Below are 24464 nucleotides of genomic sequence, written 5' to 3'. Positions count from 1 at the left end.
TTGTACTTTAATTTGTACAGTAGTAGTTCTTAAATGATAAATTATTAAGTAAATATTTTCCTAGTGGAATGTACTTTCTATTTTTGTATATCATCTTGAGAACAGAATGTGATTCCTTTCTGTAGGGTCAGCTATTTGAAATACTCGCCTATGTTTGTTCTAACTACATAATCTATAATCCTCTACATGTCTTTAATCCACTTTATCTCCTACAGAACTATATATTTGGAGAAGGGGAGAATATAGTGTGATAGAATATGAGGTGTAAAGTTTGGGAAGATTAGATCCATTTCTGAGGTCAGTGTTGATCTATTTTGGCAAATAACACAAGAAGTGACCAGTTAAGAAAACTAAATACTACTCATATTTTCATTCCTGTGGAGTGAACAAATCATAAGTAACACAGAGGGTTTACAGTATTTCATATCTGGAAATATGATAAAATGAAAGATGGAATTTACCACCTGGCTAATCTTAAACATCTCCTACTGCGTTAAGGGAAAGGAATTGATTTATTTTCTTTTGGTTCTTTATGGTTATTGTGTGAAGTCGCATTGAACTTTAAATGTTTTACCTTGGTATACATAACTAAGGTGGAAACCAGAGTGCATGTATCTTAGTGCTGAGCACTTGAGATTGAGTGGATGAAATAACCTGGAACAAATTGAGGCGTGTGTTCAAGAGGGGGGTGTGCGTCTGTGCACACACGTGTTTAGAAGTGTGTTCGTGAAAGAATGAGAATGTCCTGGCACGGCTTAGTTATGTTTTTGACAATTTGGTTTGCTGGTTTTGTTAAGGATTGCACAGAGAGCTGCTGTTGTGATTGCTCTGTTGGAATAATGTGGGAGAAAATCTTCTGAAAATAATAGCCGCATTTTTCAAGTAGGAGAATAAGGAAAGACCAGTCATCAACAATCAGCCATCAACATTTCAGAAGAGTTTTTTTAATTAACTCCAGACAAACTTTATTTAAACCCCCTATTTTTGTGTATAAATTTCAGGTAGAGTATTAGATTAGGATTGAGCTGTTAGATGCAAGTAGTTGCTGTTGCTTCTGTATGTTTTGGTAACTGACAGCAATTGAAGTTTATTAAATAAAACATGTTGTCAAAGGTCAGGTTTCTATGTTTGTCTAACGCTAAGGTATTAAGTAGCACTTGTGAGGGGACAATGGATTTCTCATTTCACCCAGTGAGGAATAATGTGATCATACAAGTTCCTTGGGTTTGGGTGGTGGGGTAGGGATCGTGTTAACTGGAAAACTTGCACAGCAGTTTCTTGTTGGTGAAGCCAGTAGTTGCTGTTAAACACAAATATTCCTTGTTTTGTATTTTAGAAGAAGATGAAGATCAGCAGTATTAAGTAAATTTAGTGCATCTGCCCTAATGCTTGTTGTTCTTACAGATGGTGAGGAACATGCGTAACACTGAAACCATGACATTCTTATAATACTAAACAGAGGGAAAAAAGTTAGTGTGAAATTTCGGCATTCTATAGTTGTAAAACTTCCGAGAATCCTGCAAGGAGATGTAAATTGCAAGGAAGCAGAGTTTTCCTTTCTAGAACAAAAAGATACCATGAAAAGCAGCACGGTCCTTGTCTGCTCCTTGCCCTTAGGAACGATTCCACCTGATCCATCCCTGGAAGGGATGGGAACTGGTTATGGGGGCAGCAAGTGAATCTGAGCACTGAAGTGTCTATTTTGCATGTGTATGTGCCATTGTGATTGCATCCATGTGGCTGCAGGGAGGAAGGACCTGCGTTGGGTTTTTCTACTGAGGAAATAAGTAGAAATTTGCATTTTTTTCCTTCTAGACAAGAAGAAGTTTTCTACCAGCTTCACTGCTTAAATTCATATTGTGCTTTCTGTGCTGCCATACCATTTTCAGCAAAAGAGCAGTTGCATGGAGACAAAGAGGCTGCTGATTTAAGTCTCAATAGAGAAGTCTGTTAGGCTGCAGCTGTGGGAGGATACTAAATGTAGCTAAGAGGTTGGCAGATGCTACCTGGACCAAAACTACTTGAAAATATTAAGCAGCTGTTCAGTAGGTTTGCCTAAAAAGCATTTAGTGATTAGAAGAATTGCTGAGAAAAATGTGACGGAGGAGTTTTGGTTTAAAAATGTACTTCATGTCTGGATAAAATTTGCTGTTCATGTTGAATAAAAAAAAAAAAAGCAGAGTTTAGTGACAAATATTTTGCTGGTGTTGATGTGAGGGGAAAAAAAAAACCCTAAGCCCTTCTTCTCTATCAGTTTAGGCAACATTTTGGCTTTCATTTTCAAAGGGAGTAGTCTGTTTCTGATGATGTAAGTTAAGCCAAAAGTTGTGGAGTGTTGTCTTCTGAAGTTTTCAGGGAGCTCAGTGTATCTGGTGCTATTAATGCCTTTCTAAGCTGTGAAAATTCACTTGAAGGGTTTGTTTTGCGCTGCAGCCTTTGAGAGTGCCGTGAGGAGGCCAGAAGCAAAGTGGTGGGACCAGGCCTGAATTTCTCTCAGGTGCAGAGCTGCGTGGATTCTCCAAAATCAGAGAATGTCAGGGATTGGAAGGGACCTCGAAAGCTCATCCAGTCCAATCCCCCCGCTGGAGCAGGAACACCCAGATGAGGTTACACTGGAAGGCGTCCCTGTGGGTTTTGAATGTCTCCAGAGTAGGAGACTCCACAGCCTCCCTGGGCAGCCTGTTCCAGTGTTCTGTCACCCTCACTGAGAAGAAGTTTCTTCTCAAATTTAAGTGGAACCTCCTGCGTTCCAATATGTACCCATTGCCTCTTGTCCTGTCATTGGTTGTCACCAAGAAGACCCTGGCTCCATCCTCTTTACACATTTATAAACATTAATGAGGTCACCCCTCAGTCTACTTTTCTCCAAGCTAAAGAGCCCCAGCTCCCTCAGCCTTTCCTCATAAGGGAGATGCTCCACTCCCTTCATCATCTTTGTTGCCCTACGCTGGACTCTCTCCAGCAGTTCCCTGTCCTTCTGGAACTGAGGGGCCCAGAACTGGACACAATATTCCAGGTGTGGTCTCACCAGGGCAGAGTAGAGGGGCAGGTGAACCTCTCTGACCTACTAACCACCCCCCTTCTAATCCACCCCAGGTACCATTGGCCTTCCTGGCCACAAGGGCCCAGTGCTGGCTCATGGTCATCCTGCTGTCCACCAGAACCCCCAGGTCCCTTTCCCCTACACTGCTCTCTAATAGGTTATTCCCCAACTCATACTGGAATCTGGGAAAGATTCCTTCATCTGCACCTTCCTCATCCCTGCACCGGCCTCCTCTACAGGTTGGATGGTCCTGGGAGCTGCCCTGCCCGGTTTCTTGCCTTGTTGCCGAGCTGCACTGTAAACACTCTTTATCCGTATCATTTCTGACCTGTCGGATGTTGTGTGGGACGCATGAAATCAGCTACCACAGCAGTTTTGGTTTGTTTTCCCTTTTGGCGGGTGGAGAAGGGAGATTAAAAAGTTGGGTGAAGCTGTTGTGCTGTGTGACTAAACATGAGGAAAAGTCCCAAGGAAGCCATTGCTCAGGACCGGGGTAGTTAATTTAAGCGGGGAGTATGAACTTCTAATTCATTTCTAAGTGCGGTTCCCTTTATGACCAGTTCCATGGGGAGAGTTGATTACAGGATCTCTGTGCTGGGTTATTAAATAGTTAACATCAGGGGAGGTATTGATGCTTTAGAAGCCAAGTTTTGTACACATGTTGGTATAACACATTTGATAGTTAACCTGGAAAAAAGTCAAGAGGTGATTAATGTTTTGTACCCTGTTTTCCTGAAAATAAGACAGGTTTGGTATTAGTTTTTGTTCCAAAAGATGCTTACTTTACACATGTGTAGCTGCCTGGACACTATTTAAATTGACCTTTTTTTGCGAAAGGTAACTAGGGCTTATTTTTTGAGTAGTGCTTCTATTTCAAGCATCCTCAAAAATCCTGAAAAATCATGCTAGGGATTATTTTTGGGGTAGGGCTTATTTTGGGGGAAACAGGGTACCTTTGGAATACATTTAATTTTGTGTGCCTAAAGCTTCTAGCAGGTGCTGTAGAAACTGGAGAAGAAAAAAAATCATTTCAGTATGTGTCACCCATACTTCACATAGAGCCGCAAAATAATATTAAAAAGAACAAGAATCTCGTGATTGAATCTAAATGGAAAATGCAGTTTTCCATGGTCTAATTATTCCAGAAATGATAATTTCATTGTAGGCAAGTTTAACTAAAACCTAGGAGATTTCTGCAATGTATCTGAGAGAAAAAATGCTCTTCTCTTTTAAAGTGAGGCAAAGAAATAGCAAGAGCTTTTTCACAGGGTCTGCGTTGATCTATCTTGGCTACTAGTTCTGCTTCTGATAGGAAGGGGTTTTCAATTTTCAGAAGCGTTTTTTTTTTTCTTTGCCATTTGCTTACTATTTTGTTTGTTACTACTCTATACAATAACATGGCTAAAATTTCGGTACACAGTTTCATAAATTTTCTTGTAGAATTTCTAAAAAAACTACTTCTGAAAGAGTGCGCTTTTGGCCATGTGAAGTGTTTCCTTTAGAACTTCTCTAGTGGTCCCTTGCTGTTCGTCAGGGTGTTTTTTGTGGCCTGGATCAGCCTCTTGCTCTGTCCGTGAATACCAGCCCAAATTTGGCAGAGTTCTGAGGTGGCAGAAGATTATTTTGTGTGCAACAGCTAGATAGGGTTATCATAATTAAGAATGATCAGGCTTTTAGCATCTGTCATTAACTGGAGTGTGCGTGTGTCATCCTTACAGAGCAGATGGGGATGATTTGTTTCCTCTTAGTTGTCACAGAGGCATCAGTGTCACTTGTCTTCGTGGCTCTGGTAAGATCAGACTAGGATGGATCACAGGGCCTGGGACTTACTAGAAGAAGCTATAGGAGAATGAGAGAGATGTAGAACCAGCAAATGATTGAAGACCCTGAGAAAATGCCTTATTCAATACAATGAAAAAAAATCTCTTTGAATAGTTTATCGAAAAGCTTGATGTGAATATGATCACAGGGTCATATGGGCAGAAAAGACTGGTCAAATACAAGAACTACTAATGCTGTCGGCTAAAGCCAGAAATTAGGCGTGCATTTAATAATGAGGAAAAATAAGAGCTGCCAGGAGCATGTTAAATTCTCTGTCTCAGAGAATGTTAAATTCTCTGTTTGTGTGCTTCCACATCAAGAATCACAGCTTTTAGAAAAGTTACATTTTAGTTGAACACAAGTTAGGAGACTTACTTCAGAGGGCTGCTTCATTCGGCAGTCTTAGGGACTGTTTCATTTAGGTCAGACTATCTGTAAGATCCCCAGCTTTCCCCATTTCAGCAGCTTTGCAAGTCTGTAGGAAAGGCAGGAAAGAATTTGGGAAGAAAAGTGAGTCTTTGAGTTAGAGAAGTTGAATCTTTCCTTGAAGGAATCAGACTTTGTTGTTTCCTCCGCTCTGTGTACCTTGGATGATACTCTGCTTGGGCTTTTTACTGCTCAGCCTGAGACACTGGGTTGTGATTTACAGAATGGATGATGACTCAAAATGCAAGTGCACTTGGTGGGAACTAGTCCTAAAAACTACACAGCGCTGAGTAAACATCCAGAATGTCTCAGGTTGGGCCTTGAAAATTAATGGATGCTTTTAATTGGAATATTTTTATTTCTCTGTGTTCTTTTAAATTAATATCTTGTGAGGAACGCAGCATAAAAATGACAGCCTTTAAAGATGTTATTCTTATTTGGTTTGAGAAAAACAAGATAAAAATCAAATACAACATTATACAAACTCTTGAAGATTCACTGCTTTTATTATACCTAAGTAACTAAAAAATTGCTCTCATTTTAGTAGAAAAAAGTCTGATAGAATTGGTTTTGGTTTTGTTTTCAAAAATCACAGACTGTCATAAACTTTTCTCAGAAGTCTTGGTTAAAGGTAATGATGCAGACCAGTGAAATTCAGGTATGATCCAGACTGGAGCACTGGCGCTTCATTGGCTCATCTTGACTGTGAAGTCCCATCTTAATCAGTTGGGTTTTTTTAAAGTAATAAAACTTTTAAATGAAGTATTATTTTTTAATTCGTTATTATAAAGCATAATGTCTTTATGCAAAATTATTTTTCCTTCCTAAGACTACTGTGCTGTGTGTTTTTTCACTGTTTTTACCGAAATCCAGAATTTATTTTATTGCCTTTTCAGATCCATTTCTTTTCATTAGCACAATTTAGCAAGCCTCGCCAGGTTAAAGTAGGGCTGTAGATTTAAAATAGTTTGAAACTGTGATCCTGCTTAAGCTCTTCTATTTTCTCACTTCCTTCTGCCCGCCCCTAGCAGAACTCTGTTTGCCCTTTCCCCATGGGGACATGTCTGGTACCACCTGCATTTGCCATCTTTATTGTCTGAAAACAGTTCCGTGGCAAACGCCTTTTCTGTTCACTTGCTGTTCCCTTTTTTGGATCAAAATCTTTGGGAATATTGAATAACTTCTCCTAATACTGTTTAGTGATATTTTATAGCACCAAAAAATTCATGTATGTGTGTATTCTCAGTATGCTTATTCCACTGATTTTGTGGTCTACCATGCAGTAATTTATTGTGATGTGTTACATGTACTTACACTAACTTTTGCCCTTCTTAGGCATCTGCCTTCCTGTTTCCAAACAAATGTCTTAAAAGTAGTGAAGCAGATCACTGAAAGTAGAAGGGAATGGAATGGCTGCCCTTACAGAAATGAGTGAAACCTCAGAGGTGCTGATGATGTGATTTGAAAAACAAATTTAAAAAAAATTAAGAAAAAATGAAGGAGTTTTCCTGACTATTTTATATAACCTCCTTAAAACTTGAGTTTTGATTTATTCTTCTTGTGAGATACATGCTGATGAATCCAAAATTTGTCGAGATTGGATATATACTTCAGTACAAGGAGTCAATTGATGAAATGAAAGCTGTTCAGTGAATACTGTTGAAAATGATTATGCTTTCATTCTCTGCAAATCAGGAATTGGAATTTGAGCCTGCCTTTTTAAAAGAAGGGCCTCCTCTGAAGTTGTTTTGAAAATGGAAGTAATTTGTAAAATACAGTTCAATCTCAAAGCAACCCAAGAATAAAATTACTCAAAATAAATAGCTGCTCTTATTTTGAAAGCGTGTCAAAGTGGAGGAGCTTTCTTTACACGTAGTTGCTAGTGGCTGCTCCCCCCCCCGAACATTAATAATATAATTCATGCCTTGTCATATTTTGCTGCTTAATCATCTTGTTTGGCACTCCCCCGCTCGTGTTCCGTGTGGCCATAATTCAGGAATGAAAGCTGCCTCGGCATTACAGTCCAGTAATCAAAGGGGCCGGGATTCCACGGATAATGAAAGGCCTGGCCAGCGCGTGTTTCCCCACGAGAAGCGGAGCGAAGGAGCCGGCGATCGGAGCCGTGTCCCCTGCCCCGCGCTGCCCGGGGATCCAGGGCGGGTGAGCAGGAGCACAGGGCGCTCTGGGGCTCGGAAACGTGTCAGCGGGAGCGCTTGAAGTTTCCGCCGTGAGATCTCGTACAAGTCGTCGGTGATGTTGTGTTTTGTGTGCTGTTGCTGCTGTTAAAAATAGTACTTCAAGGAGGTTGCTAAAGTGAGAAAATACTTGATTAGTAATGATTTATAAGCAGTTTCCTGGAAGTTAACATAGGTTAGAAATAAAAAGAATGGCTATAGCACGAATCTGAATGCAAATAAAATAGAAAACCAGTGGTTGTTTTTTTTTTTCCTTAATTTTTTGTTAACGACCACAATTCTAAAATGTAAACCTAACATTTCATCAGAGACCGGCACTAAATGTTGTGGGTTGCCTGTGATTCAGAGCATTGCTGGATGACTTTTTTGTTAAATTTTGGAATAGACAGCAATTGCTTGACTCGATACTGAAGGTGGTTGTAGTTGGGGAGCACTGTAACAGATAAACTCATGAGAGGATAAAAGGAAGTATCTAAAACAAATGAAAGGGGAAAATAAGTTTGTTTTCTTTTGCCTTTTCTTGGTTTATAAACAGTGTTTCATCTTTAAGTAGCGTAGGTTCTTCCAAAATACCCGTGATTTTTTTTTGTGAAGCGGTTTCCATGCTCTTCTCAATGCATGAATAAGAAATAATAGAATGGGTGGGGAGGAAGTTGATTGTAATTTGACTTAAAAGCATGAATGTTTTGACCTCAACGATTGGCACTTTGTAGAGAATGATTTGCTGTGCTGTTTGTCTGAGCGTTGGGTTGTTTAGTGTTAATCACCATCCAGTTATGAATATAATTCACTCGTTAGGCAAGTGAATTAGACCATAGGTTAGTGCTGGACTTTTAAACATACCTTCAGTAAGCACTCGCGTTAGAAGGAGGGATGTTGTTGAGAGCGCTCCGTTGATGGAAAGAGCAATGTTCACCTTGTGGATGTAATGAAGGTATGGTTCTACAAGTTGGTGATGTCTTAAAATAGAAGAATTTTTAATTTTTCATGATAGTTTCTTATGTACTTTAAAGGCGGATTTCCTGAGAAACCATTTCAAGTGACTGCTGGTGAAATTTTGGTCCGTAATCAAAGCTCAAGGTGTTGGGGTTTTTTGGTGTGAGTTTTTGTCGTTTTTGTTGTTTGCTTTTTCTAATTGTTTATGCTAAGGTTCTAAGTTTTGAGTAGCACGTTATTTGGTTTGGTTTATGACTTGAGACGGCTTTCTTTAGCAGCTGTAAACTTTCATTGACGGGTATAATTTTAAAATATTCTGTCTGTGTGTGCTGTAGCAGAGCAGTGGACTCAGAGGAAAGCTGATCCTTATTTTTTTAATGATATTTTTATTTGGCTTGTGTTTACAGATGTATGATGAGCTTTATGAGACAGTGAGTGGAAACTGGATCAGCTTATAACCTGATCCTACATCCAGAATTCTTCCAGCCTTGAGAACCTTAAGATGTGAGGAAGCATAGGGTCAATCTCCACGTTCTAACAGTTTTTCCTGTGTTTCAGAATTAAGACCAGCTTTTGTGTTATTCAAAAACAACTCTAATTTGATTATATTAGCATTTTGCCTAATTAAGTATTGGTGAATCAGGTTCAATATTTAAAAGGCAGCCAAGTAAAGGGAGATGTGTGTGAATGTCGCTGTTACTCTGGCTGGTGTGCTCTGTGGTAACATTAACAAGGAATGGGCTGATCTCTGTGTTAAAAGGGACTGCATTTATATTTTAATTCAAAAGAGAGATTGCAGTATAGTTTATTTTTTTGCACATCGTTTGCTGAAATTAAGACAAGTTTTGAAATTGTCACTGAACATGCCTGAGCTGGTTCTCCTCCACTTGGAGGTAGAGAATTATGTGCAGAATTAAGGTGAAATTGGCTTTTAAAGACAAATTGGAATTCCAGTTTTCCAAGTTTTTATGTGAAAGTTTGAAATTGATACATTTTCATGTGTTCTTACATATTTCCATAGGGAGAAAAATTATGTGTTTCTGTTTGCTTTAAAGAATGACACTGGCATTGTTTATTAGGCATAATAAAATACAAGCTTAATTTCAAAATACCAGTCCAGCAGGAATTTTGCATGCTTCCTGTTAGCCCGTATATTCTACCCTTTAAACATGTAGAAAGTGGAAGGCGTTTCAATTATTACAATTCATACGTTTCTTCTGGTCATCAAATAATTCTAAAATTCTTCATACTACTGATTTCAATGAGTTCAATGCTTATATTAAGGAAGAAAACCTTTATTTTTTTTTTTTTAATAAGTGCAGGAAGTCCAGAAAGATAAACTGTCCCATGACTGTTATCTTAGATGTACCCAAAAGTGTAAAGGGTTAACGGCGGCTTGCTGGGGAGTGATGAGAAAAGGTGGGATGAGCAGGGAAGGGGGAAAACTAAGGGAAGTTGTTGCTGGGTGGCAGAATGAGGCAGCAGAGGAACCGGCCAGACCTGTTGGATTGGAGGAGTTTGGGCTGTAACAGGTGCAGGGCAGTGGAATCGGAGCTCCCCAATACCAGAACAGGGCAGAGTACCGGGGAATGGAGACAACTCTGCTCAAGCTGATTTTTTTTCTGTGAGAGAGGGGGGAGGGGCTGCTGTTTGTGGTATCTGAGCTTGCTGTAGTATCTAAACCTCTTTTCCCTCAGCTTTTTTAACTTTGACAACTTCCAGACACTAGAAAAAGAGGAAAATGCAAGGATTACTTTGAATGCTGTTACTTGGAGATAGTGACGATGTTGAGAAATGATAATAAAATTTTATTCCTGACCAGGTGAAGTACATTATTGTAAAATATTACAATTTTGTTTGCCTTAGAAGTACTTTAATCAAAAATACTGATGCATAACTTGCATCTGTCTACAAGCTGGTCGCATTTTTGAGTAATATTATTTTTTTTCAGGTTATCTGAGCAATTGAAGGAAGGGCCAGGGGTAAATACTTGCATGATGAGTGCCCTAAGGTGGTGCTGATGCCTCAAGGAAGGCTTATCTTGTAGTGGGAAGAGTAGTGGCCAGAGCAGAAGAACCTGCCGTTTTCCTCTTGGTTGCACAACCAGCCTTTTTTCATTTCCTCTGCCTTGCTTATATCTGATCAAAACAACACATCAGGCCAGGAAAACCTGTGTGTCCGGGTAAGGATATGACTAGTGAGAGAGGACAAACCGAGCTGCTCTTTGCACCTTATCTGGGTGAGGACAAACAACTCAGGAGAGCTTGTCCATCTCTGGTAGGCCTGGTTGAGTGCAGGAGGTGACAGTGAAATGGCAGAAAAACCTCATGGGCAGTAGGGACCTGTGAGTCTAAAAATTCTTCATGGAAAGGGTTGTCAGGCATTGGAACAGGCTGCCCAGGGCAGTGGTGGAGTCACCATCCCTGGAGGGGTTTAAAAGGTGTTTAAACAAGGTTCTTAGGCGCGTGGTTTAGTGCCAGAGTTAGGTTATGGTTGGAGTCGATGATCTTGAGGAGGGTCTCTTCCAGCTGAAATGACCTATGATTCTAAGCTGGGAGTGAAGCGTGCTGGGTGGATGGAAAGTCCTCTTCTGTGGCTGAGCCCAGCCCAGGGCTCTGGGACTGATTGGTGCTGGGTTCTATCAGAGATCCCTCGAGTCTCTAGGCTCATCGTGTATTATTGTAGATCTGAGGCTGACTCACCTGCCACATCTGCCTCAGAGATCAGAGGAGAGGAGCCTCCTGTGAAATGATCAACAACCATCAGGCCTTGGTCTGTGCAAAACCTGTTTCAGTCACGCCTGAACATCTCATGGAGAATGTGAGTGTGTAACTGGGAATAACCGTGTCCTGTCCCATCACAGGTGTGCCCACAGCTAGAAACTCCCCTACATTTTTCCAGTGTTTTGGATCAACAAGCACAATGTTTGGGAGTTGGAGGAAGAGTGAGGGGGATGCTCTCGAGCTGGGGTTCTAGGGCCCAGGTGCTTCTCTGATGGGCTCTGTGTGTCCTATGGGATTTGCTGTTCCTCTGCTCACCCCTCGCTCGCTCCAGGCACTGAATGTCGCTCATGGTGCTGTCATGGGCAGCAAAGATTCCTCCTTGGTACATTTGAACCCAGATAGATGTGCATGCCTTTTCTGTCATACAACTAGCTTGAATTCTTGCTGTATTACTTGAGTTCTCAGTCTGGACCAAAGTTTTACATAGCCATACAGAACTGTTTCTTTAAAAACAGTTCTTATGAGGAGAGACTGAGAGAGCTGGGGCTGTTCAGTCTGGAGAAGCTGAGACGGGATCTCATTAATTTTTATAAATATCTCAGGGGTGGGTGTCAAGAGGATGGACCAGACTCCTTTCAGTGGTGCCCGGTGACAGGATGAGGGACAACGGGCACAGACTGAAGCACAGGAGGTTCCATCTGAATATGAGGAGAAACTTCTTTGCTGTGAGGTGCCAGAGCCCTGGAACAGGCTGCCCAGAGAGGCTGTGGAGCCTCCTTCTCTGGAGACATTGAAACCCACCTGGACACGTTCCTGTGTGATCTGCTCTGGTGAACCTGCTTTAGCAGGTGGGTTGGACTAAATGATCTCCAGAGGTCCCTTCCAACCCCAACTGTTCTCTGATTCTGTGAAAACAAATACAACCCCAACCAAACCAAACCGGAGAGTGGGAAGTGGGGATGTGCAGGGCCGACAGTGGTGGTGGTTTGCAGGACAAGGATTTTGCAGTCTGCTGTATGTCTTCATTCTTTTTAGCAGAATCGCATTTAGAACAGATCCTTTTTGCCTTCATTTCTAGTGAAAAGAAGTTATTTTCTCAGCAAAACAAACCATCATATAAGCATTTAGTTTCTCATTTTCAGAATATGTGATTTCAAGTTCTTTTGAGTCCACATGGAAAAAGTACCCCACCATTTTACCAGAGGCTGTGCTCTCCAAAACATCCAGTTTTTTAAAAATGGCTATTTCTTGATTATTTACAGCTGAAGGCCCTTCCCTTTACTCTTGGCAGCCTGTGCAGTCTTTACGGGTTGGAACAGGACCTTCCTTTCGACCTAGGAAATAGTCTTAATCCTGCCAGTATTCAACTGAATGCAGGCTTACTAATTTGTTGAAAAGCTCTGCTTTTAGTCTTTACTGATGATGTTCAGGATCCCTGACAGTTGCATTCGTGTTGTCAAGGACACATGCTGTGTTTGTCTCTGTCAACCTCAGAATTTCTAGAAGAGATTCATTATATTAGTATTAAACGATCGTGGTCTTTATTAGTGAAAATGAATCAGGTTCTCTTAATAAAATGGTAATTTTCTCATGTTCTAGATTTCTGAAGTAATGGTTTTTAAATACTTGGCATTTAAATTTGCCTTTCTAGTGCAATAATAAAGTATTACAATGTCTGTAAAGTAATTTAGAATGAATTTAGATCATTTAGTTATTTACTCTTCCCAGTGTTTTCCTATTAAAAGCTGCCTAACTAGTCTGTCTCATGATCTGCTTTTCCTGTTTATATCAATTTGGTTGATAACTATGCAGAAGCAGAATGGTTGGGAGGAAATTTCAAGCTTCTTCAAATTAACTTTTCGTTAGCAAAATGATGAGGAAGCAAGAAGAGCTCACTGAGTTGCCTGAAATATTGTTTTGTAATTGTGAACCCAGCTGCTTTATGTCGTGTATATAAGAAATAAGTCCGTGTGGAAAAACACCTGTTTCAGAACAGGTTGCTTGTATGTGTGTATTGTCATCACTTGTTCTACTCTTTAAAAATCTGACTTTACATGGATTTTCTGACATTTCTTTTGAATAGATCCTTGCAAGTTCACATATTGGTCTAGGTAATCATAGAATCATTTTAGTTGGAAGAGACCCTCAGGATCATTGAGTCCAACCATAACCTAACTCTGGCACTAACCCGTGTCTCTAAGAACCTCATTTAAACACCTTTTAAACCCCTCCAGGGATGGTGACTCCACCACTTCCCTGGGCATCTTATCCCAATGCTTCACAACCCTTTCCATGAAGAAATGTTTCCTCTTGTCCTATGTGAAAAAAGAAATAAGACCGGTGAATAGATAGAGTACAGTTGATCACCAGTGCTATAATCATTTCATGTTTTATGTGGTGCTTCCCTACACGACTCAGAACTTTCAATGCACAAAACTCTTGTGCGGGAAGGTTGTTGCTTTCAAAAAAGTGTGCGAGTGAGGTTGCTATAGAGTCTTAGAGGCTAAAATCTGCTCAATTTAAATTAAACTCTGGGCTTTATCTTGCATGGGAACGAATGTACTGGAACCTTCCTTGTTAGAATTAATGTGAGTGTGAGGCAGACAGATTCCTGAACGCAGCAGCTCAGAAAGAGTTACTCAGCGAGGTTACTTTTCCAGTTGTGACTAAGGGGCCAATTAGCAGCATCCGGAATGAGACGGCAGCAGCGCCTGGGTAAAAATAGATGGCATTTGGAGGAGCTGGGGCTGCTCTGGAGAAGGTCTGAGAAAAGCAAGACAAAGAGACAAGCTTCAGAAAGGAGTATTACAGAGATGATTGTGAGAAACTCCACGAACAGGCGAAGGTAGGAGCAGCCCAGAGAAATGGGAAGAAGTAACACCAAATTGGACTCAAACTGAAGGGCTTCTGCTGCCGAAGGAACGCCTGAGCTGGGTTCTTCACTCCCTTCTGACAAGAGAGGGAATGCTGGCATTGATATTAAAATGAAACAAGCTGTAATATCCTCTCAAAATGACAGGAACCAGAGGAGTGGGTGTAAAGCTCACTAGATTGTTAGGTCTTATGTGAAGGATTGATACTTTAATGCTTCTGTCAGGGGAGGGGGTGAGACACACACAAGTGCTGCTTCAGTAGGTTCACTTGAAGGTGATTAGTTGACTATGCTGGAGTCTCTGAGAACAACTCATTAAAAACATGACAGGGAGGGGAACTTGATGGCATGGAATGGTATTTTGCTTTCTAGCCTTCACAGTTACAACTTTGGCCTGTGACCACAACAGTTCTGATGGTCCATCTCTTTCATTTATGTAGGATACTGCAGCCCCTGGATTAGGATAGTTTAAAACTCTTTCGTTTTTCACTGACCTACTTTGACTGCACATTAGCTGTTAGGTTGGGAAAGGGCCACATGTATATGTACCTGCTGATACAGCCTGAATGTGAAGAGAACGCAGAATACTGCCTGCCTTCTCTTGATAAACTTCACTCCAGGGCAGGTAGTCACATAAAATACTCATTTTTATTGGAAATGGCAAGCTCCACTTATCAAATTCACTAATACATTATTAAATGACATTTCATGAAAAATAAGGCAAGATAAGGATCCACCTGAAGCCCTATCTTTAAATATACAAAGAGTGTAAATTAAGAGTTCTTGCTAGTGGTCTGGTAGTGAGCCTGCTGCTTCCTAAAAGGTATGGGCAAGCTGGAGGATGTATCATCTGTGTCTTCATATGGCAGATACAAAGTGTGTTTGCAGTACTACACATTCTTTCTTGATCAGTGATCTGCACCTGCAAAGACTATAAAAATGCCTTTTCAAAGTTGTGCTAATTCAGTAGAGTATTTGGATCACCTCTCTTACGAAGAGGAGCTTTCAGACTGACCTATGTATGTATAAACCTGCAAAATACACACTTTCCCTGCTGAGTTCTTCTCGTATTATTTTTTTGTGGAATGCATAACTGATGATGCTGCTTTTCATTTTCTTGATTAGTAAGCAATGAGCTTTCTGTCAGTTAGAGCAAAGGTTTAATTGCAGTCCTACTGAACCGACATAACACTCCCATTGACTTCAGTGTGGCCAGGGTGCCAACTGAGGGTGAAGTTTGTGACCACAGCACAGCTGAGGATAAATATTGTTGGTAATCTAAGTTTGGTTTATCATCTTCAATACAGATGCTCCTCAACTAACGAGGATTTTGGAAGAGGTAGAGAGGTTAGCAGTTGATGATGAAGAGTATTGTTTGATACCCGCAGATGAAAGGTTTTAATTATATTTAATGCCTCAACTATTAGGTTTGGTTAATATTTGTAACGGTCTAAACTAATGAAGTTTTGCAAAGTGACTTGATGCGCAGCAGAGGTTGCATCATTTGCATGATATAAGCTTGTCTGTGTAGTTTTCAGTTTCCTTGGAGTTATTTATGGATCCTTAGAACTTAATACAAAACTCTTTGTTTGTAATAGGTCAAATATTTATTTTTAAAGGTAATATATGCTGTAAACTGATAGCCCTATTGCAGAGGGGCTAAATAATCTCTAGTGAAATTCACTTCAGGTGCCAAGGCCCAGTGATCATCACATAGGTTTGTCTGTGCAGTAGCAGATGGCATTTCTGAGGGATAAAAACCCCTTATGATTGATAAGCATGTGTGCAGGTAAATAAATTCTGCCCAAAGAAAGCTGCATTTTTTTCATTCAGCGTTTTTTGGAGAGGTCAGAGGTAAAAATTAAATGAGAAAATGTCCACACAAATTACGGTAATGCAAGGCTATGATAAGGGTTGTTCTTTAGGCAGTTACAAAGATTCAGAAAGGAGGTCTTTGCTGTCTAGAACCTTGTGTTGGGAGATAAAATGTTTACCCCATTTCGAATTAAAGCACAAAAATTTGCTGTTGGAAAGAGAGAAAAGCGGCTTAATAAGTCACATTTCCAAGTTTTAGCAAAAATATCCAATTTATGTATAAGAAGAGCAGTGAACTCTAAATGTGAATGATAATTACTAGTAAACGAGTCTCTCATTTACTTTGTTTTAAAACTGATAACTTGAAACTTGCCATTTTGTGATAGAGAAGATCCTATTTTTATTAGGATAGCTGGTATTTTCACATAGGCATGTGTCATGATAATACAAATAACATAAAATATCTGGTGTAACACAGACTAATGTCACAACTTATAGGGGAGTATTATATGAATGTCATGTTTTTCCCCTCTTGGTGAATTGTTCCAGATCCTGAAGAACCTGAAGATCAAGAGATTGCTGTAGAAATGATCTAAATGAGGATATATGTCTGTGTACCAGGGAATGTGGGAGACCTCTACAGTAATTGCAGAAGCAAAATAAAATCAAGTAGATGTATTTATTTATTTTCTGTCATTTAGACAGATCTACTGGGCTTGGCATTATGAGAAAGGGTGTTCCCTTAAGCTAACAGCTTGACTAATTTGAGTTATTGTCATATGTTATTCAATAACATGGTCTGAGCCTCACAGATGACCATATCTCAGGGCAGCTGATTGAGCGTAAGCACTAGAAGGTCTTACGCAAGGAAAAGATCTCGAAGGAGGGAATGACACGGTAACCTCCTTTCTTGACAAATAAACCACATGGATTGCGCGTGGACGTCAAGTCCTCACGTAGCACCTTTGAGCAATGCTTTCTAGTTTCTCAGTTGGCAAGGAAATGTCATCCCAGTGTGTAGACCAGGATGTACCTTCAGGTTTTCACAGAATCACAGAGTGGTTGGGGTTGTAAGTGACCTCTGGAGATTATCCAGTCCAACCCACCTGCTAAAGCAGGTTCACCAGAGCAGATCACACAGGAATCTCTCCAGGCGGGTCTTGAAAGTTTCCAGAGAAGGAAACTTAACAACCTCTCTGGGCAGCCTGTTCCAGGGCTCTGGCACCTCAAAAGAAAGAAGTTTTACTCATATTCAGATGGAACCTCCTGTGCTTCAGTCTGTGTCCGTTGCCTCTCCTCCTATTGTTGGGCACCACTGAAAGGAGTCTGGTCCATCCTCTTGACACCCACCCTGGAGATCTTTATAAAAATTGATGAGATCCCCTCTCAGCTTCTCTTCTCCAGGCTGAACAGACCCAGCTCTCTCAGTCTTTCCTCATAAGAAAGATGCTCCAGGCCCCTCACCATCTTCATAGCTCACCACTGGACTCCCTCCAGTAATGCCTTGTACTCCTTAAACTGGGGAGCCCAGAACTGTGTTTTCCTGTGTTTTTTTTTTCTGATTTGTTTGTTTGTTTGTTTTTGTTTGGTTGGTTTGTTTTTTATTTGTTTGTTTTGTTCGTTTTCCCCTGTATTTTCTCATGGCTCAGCCGGGGTGTAGCGGAGATGATGTTCTTGTGCAGGTGAGCGATGAGTCCGGGGGCTGCTGTTCCCGAAGGACACAGTGCTGCAGATGCATCTCCCCGTGCAGCCCCAGCTTGGTTTTGGCGTTATATTGGATTCAGCTTGAGGTGTCGATTCTGATCTTGGAGAATCTCAGTGTGCTAAAACTAGTATTTGGAAGACTAAATGAATAACAAAGGCCAAACCCAGTAATTTCATTCTTCTGTCATGCTGGAGCTTCTGCAGTAAAGAGGGAATGTATTTAAGAAGTTGAGCTTTCAGGAGGTTCTGTTTGGTGACTTTAGAATGAACTTCCAGCTTGTTGCTACATCCTCCATCATAACTTTAGAGTATGTTAATTAATTTTTGTCTTTTTCTTACACAAATGTAGCATCTTACACCTGTGTGGTTCCATCAAATTCTTACTCTTACACATGGTTCTCCCTCTACAGAGGGAATGAGGGAGCAAACGCATGATGGATGCTTGGATTGCATAGTGCATTACTGGAAAATACTGGGAGTCTACTGTAAATTAGCAAAGAGTAGAATATGTTCCTCACTAAATTTACACTACCAAATGAGAAGGGAATGGAAGTTGTGTTTTCAGGGTTCAATTAAACTCTTCTAAATGTATAAATAGGGTTATAGAAATCTATATTTTATATGTACGTGTATTATTTAAGTTAATGAATGTAAATATTTTTAAATGTAAGCCTGAGCTCTTAAGCAGTGGGTTGTATATGTAGAGTAGCTCTCAATTCTTTCACTGGAGAATGAAGTTCTCTTGGGACTTCTGGGATAAATTAGTAGGTCAGTATCTAGCAGGGTAGCAACTTGTTCTGAGCTCATTTGCTTGAGAGTTATGTCTGGGCTTTCCTATGCTCTTGGTTCAGGGTTTTTTTTATTGCAAGCGTGTGTTTCTGAATAAATTTCATAGAGCAACTCTGTAGTTTGAGCAAAATGAATATTGCATGTTTTTATTTGGACTCCTGGCAGTTTCAGAGCACTTACTGAGCAAGGTGTGCAATTTTTGTACCCTTACAGGAAGCATGTACAGCTGTATAATTTTATCATGATTTCATTAGGTACTTAATGCATCAAACAAATTCCAGTGCGAATCCTGAACTGCCTTGTGACCGCAGTTAGAGTGAAAGGTAACTGCAAGATTGCTGTGATGTGTTTGTGTTTTATATTTAATGATCATTACAGAGCAAAAGCTTCTAATGTCATGTAGAAAAAAATTGTAATCTGATAAGAATCTTATCAAAAGGAAGACAGTAATCCTCTTAAGGATTCTTCTGTCTTAGGTCAGCAGGCCATAGTCTTGTTTGGTTTTATTTTCTGCAAAGGCGTTTCTTAGTAGTCTGGAACTTGTAAACAGTTTTCTGGTTTTTAGATTTTTGCCATCCAAGGAATCTGGAAACCATGAAATGTTCATTATGAATTGCTAGTCTTGCCACTTTCTGATATTTGCCAATAATTTACAACACAAAAAAAATAAATTGCAGACTATGTAGCAAGATAAAGTTGAAGCTGCACTGTAAACCAAGATTCTCTCTAAAATTAACCAAAGATAGAAGTGATAGGAGCATAGCATGTCAAAGTTGAAATAATGAGCTGAGACTTGTGTCTCTACTGACATCTGGAATTCCAGCACTCTGCTGAGAACTTAGGAAGGGATGGGGGATGGCGGGGTCCTAAGGACCAGCCAGGCAATTAAAAATACACTTAAAAGCAGCCTGAAGGACTGTTAGTGATTTGAAGGGAAAGGAAGGTGGCAGTAGGGTGAGCCAGTGGAGCACCAAGTTGCTCTTGTTTAGCTTTGCTCTGCATCTGTAATTGGAGAAATCGCTTGGAAAACTGATGTCTCTGTTTACACGATGTTCCTGTCTCTGGTCTTTGTGATGTGTTTTAGGGTAAAGGAGCTGAGCAAGTAGGTAAGTTCAGCTTATTTTGGATTTGCATGTGCTCCACTTGTAACTTTTACTATTGAAACATCTGCAGAAAAACCTGACTTTAATTCTGATGTACAGCAGCTTCTGGTAAGAGCTGGAAGGAACCAGTGGAAGGTTCAGCACTGGAGGCATTACCAGCTAGAACTGAGCAAAGGTGCAAGGAGTAACGCACACTTACTACTCCTGGAGGCTCAAAAAAACCCAACTGCAAAGATTTTTTTCATATAGAGTGAGTCTTGTGTTTATAATGGAGTATGATGTTAAAGTTCAGAGATCTTTCTGTTTATGGATATTTTGATTTTTAGACTAAGGATGATCTAACACAGCTCTGGATGCTCCAAAGCATGAGCTGACTGTACTGGGTTTTAGTGTTGTCTCCCAGCATAGCATTGGGTTGTTTTTTTATACACCTAAGTAAATTAACAGGTCAGTGCCTAGAAACAAAACACCAACCAACCAACCAACAAAAAACCCCCAAACAACCACAAATCCTGTAATTGGATTTACACTTTTACAAATGTAGAAAGTAGCAGATGGACAGTTTATGTGTTTGATGTTTTTTTATTTATTTATCTTATATTTGTTTAAGAAGGTTAAAAATCCATCTGATTTTTTCCCTTCCTCTTGAAGAAGACTTTGGAAAGCAACATTTAAAAAAAAATATCTGCTGGTAGACGGTTTGGCTGAAGGTTTGTGGCCAAGATATCCTCATAATTTCTTCACTACCTCAGTCAGTGATCTTGGGTGGCAGCAGCTCTGTGGTGACCGTTCAGCAAACCAGGTACTCCAGCTCTTTGGAATGAAGGTTGGCTGGTCCTTTGAAAGCGCAGTTCAGACATAACCTACTTAAAACAACTCGCATAATTTTTCTGAGCCAATATAAAAGAAACATGAGTCAGTCCAGGAAAAGTGGCCACAATAACTCTTAAGTGTTTCAGCAAAGTATTTTTGTCTTATTTTGGGATTTTATGCCACGTATTCAATTTAGGAAATTGAAGTAACATGTATGTGTATTTTTGCCAGCCTTTTTGTTTCCCTTAAAGAAATAAATTGCTAATCATTGTTTTTGAAATATTAGTAAGAATTTGGGAGGGAGGGGGAGAAAGCAACCTACAAAACCTGTGATCAGCGTGGGGCGAAAAAATGTGGTAGTTTGATGTCTAGGCAAACTCACCATAAATAATGTAATGGGATATATTAAAGATGTCACAATGTCAGAAACTTCCAGATATGTAGCTGCTTAATCAAATCCAGCCCCTAACTACTAACTTGTTCATTCTTGTTTTGCTTAAACGCTTTGAACTCCTTTTTTTTCCTTTTACAATATTCTGCTTTCATTGTGTTACCTATTCCCCAACCAGTTTTTTCTCTCTGTGTTTTCCAAGTCTTCTGCTCATGCTCTAACTCACTTTCTCTTAGTCTTTTAGTACTTTTTAATGTTGTCATTTGGGTTGGAAGAGACCCTCAGGATCACCGAGTCCAACCATAACCCAACTCTAGCACTAAAACACTATGTACTACCAAATATCTTGTGAGTCTCTATTTTTGTGGGACCTTAAACAGCCACTGATATACCCAGATATCTTTTTAATCTTGTCTTCCATTAGTTGCTCATGATTTCTCCCTGTCCATTATGTATTTATTTGATTGCTTATTATTATCAGAGATGTTTGATATGCCTCTGTTTCACAGCGGACTCATCATGTTAGTGATGAGTAGGAGTACCCAACCTTGTAACACTCAGGGTACCCTGGAAGGGTCACTTGAGGGTGACACACAACCGGTGCTAATTTGCACTAGTACCGTCCTTTTGCAACAAGTATGGCTGTAATTGTATTTTGCTATGGCTCATCAGTAGCTTTGATGACTGAACTTGTGATCTTTGCCTTCTTCTAAGTTGAGAGATGTTGCCAGCACAGACACCATTGGTGTAGCCAGTGGTGGGATGGACAAATCTAGATGACATTTCGAGGTCCCTTCCAATCCCTAACATTCTGTGATTCTGTGAAGTGTTGGTCCCAGATGAACAAAGTGTAGTTTCAAGGAATCTTTTCATGGAAACCTTGGCTACCCTGGCTCTGGATTGAGCCAAATGGGGGAAAGTGAGGAGGCTCAAGCTGTTGCCTGCACCATGCTTGCTGTGGAAGGAGGCAAAAAATGTAATTTTAAAATAAACATTAAAAGCATGGTTTTTAAAAATATGCTTTATTGAAATTATTTTCATTGTCAGTTTGTTTTTAATTCTTGGTTTTGCAATGAAGAAGGTGACAGCCCTCTATCCATCTGTTCTATGAAGGGGCTGGAGCTCCTAAGATTTTACATACGTGAGTAAAGGCAGAATTTTGATTAATGTATTAAAAGTATACCTACACTATAAAATTTTGGCATTGTATATGACTAAGAGTGCATCTATTAAGGAGTATCCCCAGTTGCTTATAATGCTACTCCATATGCACTCAAGGCACTCAAGTGCTACATCTATGCTGCTTTCAGACTACTCATCCCAGTAAATGATGTTTATTGAAAAACTATTAAATGATTGGGGAGTATCAGGAAGCAGTGGAGGGATTTGCAATATCCCAGATCCCTGAAAAACTACCCAGGAGACTCCCACTTAGTGAGAACTTTTAAAGTTTGATCAGGGAGACATTTGTGGTCAGAGAAATAATTCTCAATTTTGTGATTGATTATCTGAAGAGACACCGATTATCAGGAAAAGTGGTGAAGTACGGCCTGTGTTACACTTCTAATCGCGCATTTAATACTGTGTTAAATATTGTGCTTTTCTTTTTCTGCGCGTTCACTGGTGAAAGCTTGAGTTTGTCGCACTGTGTTGATTGCTGTGTGAATAGTGTTGGGACTGGTTAGACTTTTTGTATTTGGAACACAATGCCTAACTGCTGCCCTGCTGTATAATTAGTAAGTGTAGAGAATGGGTTGGGAAGACAGCTTTGAAAAAAGCACCTATTAATAAATGAATGATTACTGACTTCACAAAGCATTCATAATATTGACAGCCAGTCAGGAAAATTAAGTGAATGCAATCAGGATAGTGATTTCTTTTCTCAAGAAGTGTGTATAAGAAAGAGAGGGCAAACATTTGTACTTCTTGGCGTCTTAAGACCAATATCCTACTGTGAGAAGTGGCTTATAGAAATGTGGCGCATTACATACTGGGGTATATGCACCCTGTTTCCCTGAAAATAAGCCCTAGCATGATTTTTCAGGATTTTTGAGGATGCTTGAAATATAAGCCCTCCTTGCAAAATAAGCCCTAGTTACAGTTCATTTTTAAAAAGTCCATTTAAATAGTGTCCAGGCAGCTATATATGTAAAGAAAGGCATCTTTTGGAGCAAAAATTGATATAAGACCCTGTCTTATTTTCAGGGAAACAGGGTGCGACAGGCCCTTGAGTTAGCGAAAGCCTTGAGCTGGGTGTCGCTAGACCTGCTCTTGAAGTGAACTTCTCAAAGAACAAAAGTCTATTCTTATTTGAATAAAAACTAGAAAGTTAGCTTCTTACAAAACAGAATCTTCATGCAAGCGTCATCTTCAAGCTCATTAAGAACAGTAATGGATATACTGGGAGCAATAGTTGTTCTGAAGGCATTTTGATTTTAATTATTAATAAATGTTCTGATAGTACATATGTGAGTGCAGAGTAGCATGGGTGAGCCTATCCTAGTTTTGCTTAGTATTTTAGATGTAATATACATTAATTGTCTCCTTTTATTCTGATTCTAGGCCCTATACTGTCTTGTGTCTGCAATCCAGTGACTTTTTCCTCACAGTTGCTGTGCTGGTTTGAGCAGCTCAATCCCTCCCTGTCTTCTTCACTCCTGGCATTACCCCCCTCATTGCAGAACTGCAGGCTGAAGGGAATCGGGGAGCTGATCCGGGGGTTCAGTATCTCCCCATTTTTTGGCTTTTCACTACCACTAAGGGGACAACCATAGCTCAGTTCCCTGGGTGCAGTTTTTCTGGTCTGATGCGTAGTTTTAGTTTGCTATGATTCAAAATGGGTTTTAAATTGCTGTAATTAAAATATGTATGTAATATAAACATGAATAGTTTTTATATGTTAGAGACTTGTGGTGTTATCAGCTGTTTATGTCTTTATTTGATAAAAGGATGAGACTGCAGCGATGACTGATGAGCAGGGATGGGCTGGTTCAGCTAGTATTATTTTAGAAAAAGAATATTAAAAGAGAAAAAGCTTTGGCCATTTTAGGATTAGGATTTCAGCCCTTCTAGTAACAATTGTTGGTCCATGTTTGAAAAAAAAAATTACAGTACTTATTGTCATTTTTTTCTGGTAACTTTATAAAACACTTGATTTTGTTACAGGCTCCGATTCGCTCTCTGATATCGTTGTTGAGATGTATTAGTACTTGCTTTCACTAAGCCAGTCTCCTTTCAATCTGTGAATACTCAGCGTGTTTCAAAAGCTTTGTACAGTTTTAAATGGCTAAACAGAAAATTTACAAGTCTGAAAATCAACTTATAGCAAAGACCTTCAGAAAATGAAGAAAGTTCTCACCATCATCCAGATGGAAGTTTATCTTCTTTATCTTTTTGATGTATACTCTCCTGGGCATTGGACATAAATCACACGTGCCACTTAGTAGTGTCATTTTGATTTTATCTTCTAGACGATTAAAGTGCTGTGAGTATTTACACAGATTCATTAGAGCAGTTGCTCAATTTTCAGTTGTTTCAACCGAACGTAGATACAACTGTAATATTGCAGGTTATTAAGGTTTGGGACCTAAACGTTTGGCTGCGTGTTAGCATGGGAGTAAAATGTTGCAAAATTCACTGAAAGATCTGAGTGTCTGCTGAGAAGAAAATGATTTGTTGTTTTTCATCAACCAACTCTGAAGGTCTGGAAGGAACTGTGTGTTTTACTTCAAGTCGCTGCATTAAGGAGCTCGGTAGCTCTGTACCCCAGGTACCAGAGCACTCCCTGCCCCAATATCGGCATGCGGGTGGCCGGGGAAAACACCTCAAAAAAA

General features: G+C 39.9%; 1 protein-coding gene across 6 annotated transcripts in view; it reads left to right on the top strand.

Moving 5' to 3' along the window:
- PPP2R5E (protein phosphatase 2 regulatory subunit B'epsilon) overlaps positions 1 to 24464 on the top strand; it is a 79217-nt gene that overhangs the window by 17156 nt on the left and 37597 nt on the right. The window contains exon 1 of one of the 6 annotated variants that reach the window (XM_065063257.1): positions 7256 to 7450. The exons of 3 other annotated variants lie outside the window; for them this stretch is intronic. The gene's annotated coding sequence lies outside the window, so the exon portion shown is untranslated. Of the gene's footprint in view, positions 1 to 7255; positions 7604 to 8155; positions 8420 to 24464 lie in introns of those variants that run through there. 2 more of the 6 variants (XM_065063258.1, XM_065063256.1) reach the window with 2 other exon arrangements.

The sequence above is a fragment of the Columba livia genome, chromosome 5 (genome assembly GCF_036013475.1).
Source record: "Columba livia isolate bColLiv1 breed racing homer chromosome 5, bColLiv1.pat.W.v2, whole genome shotgun sequence".
NCBI lineage: Eukaryota > Metazoa > Chordata > Aves > Columbiformes > Columbidae > Columba > Columba livia.
This window is presented reverse-complemented; position numbering and strand designations above follow the sequence as displayed.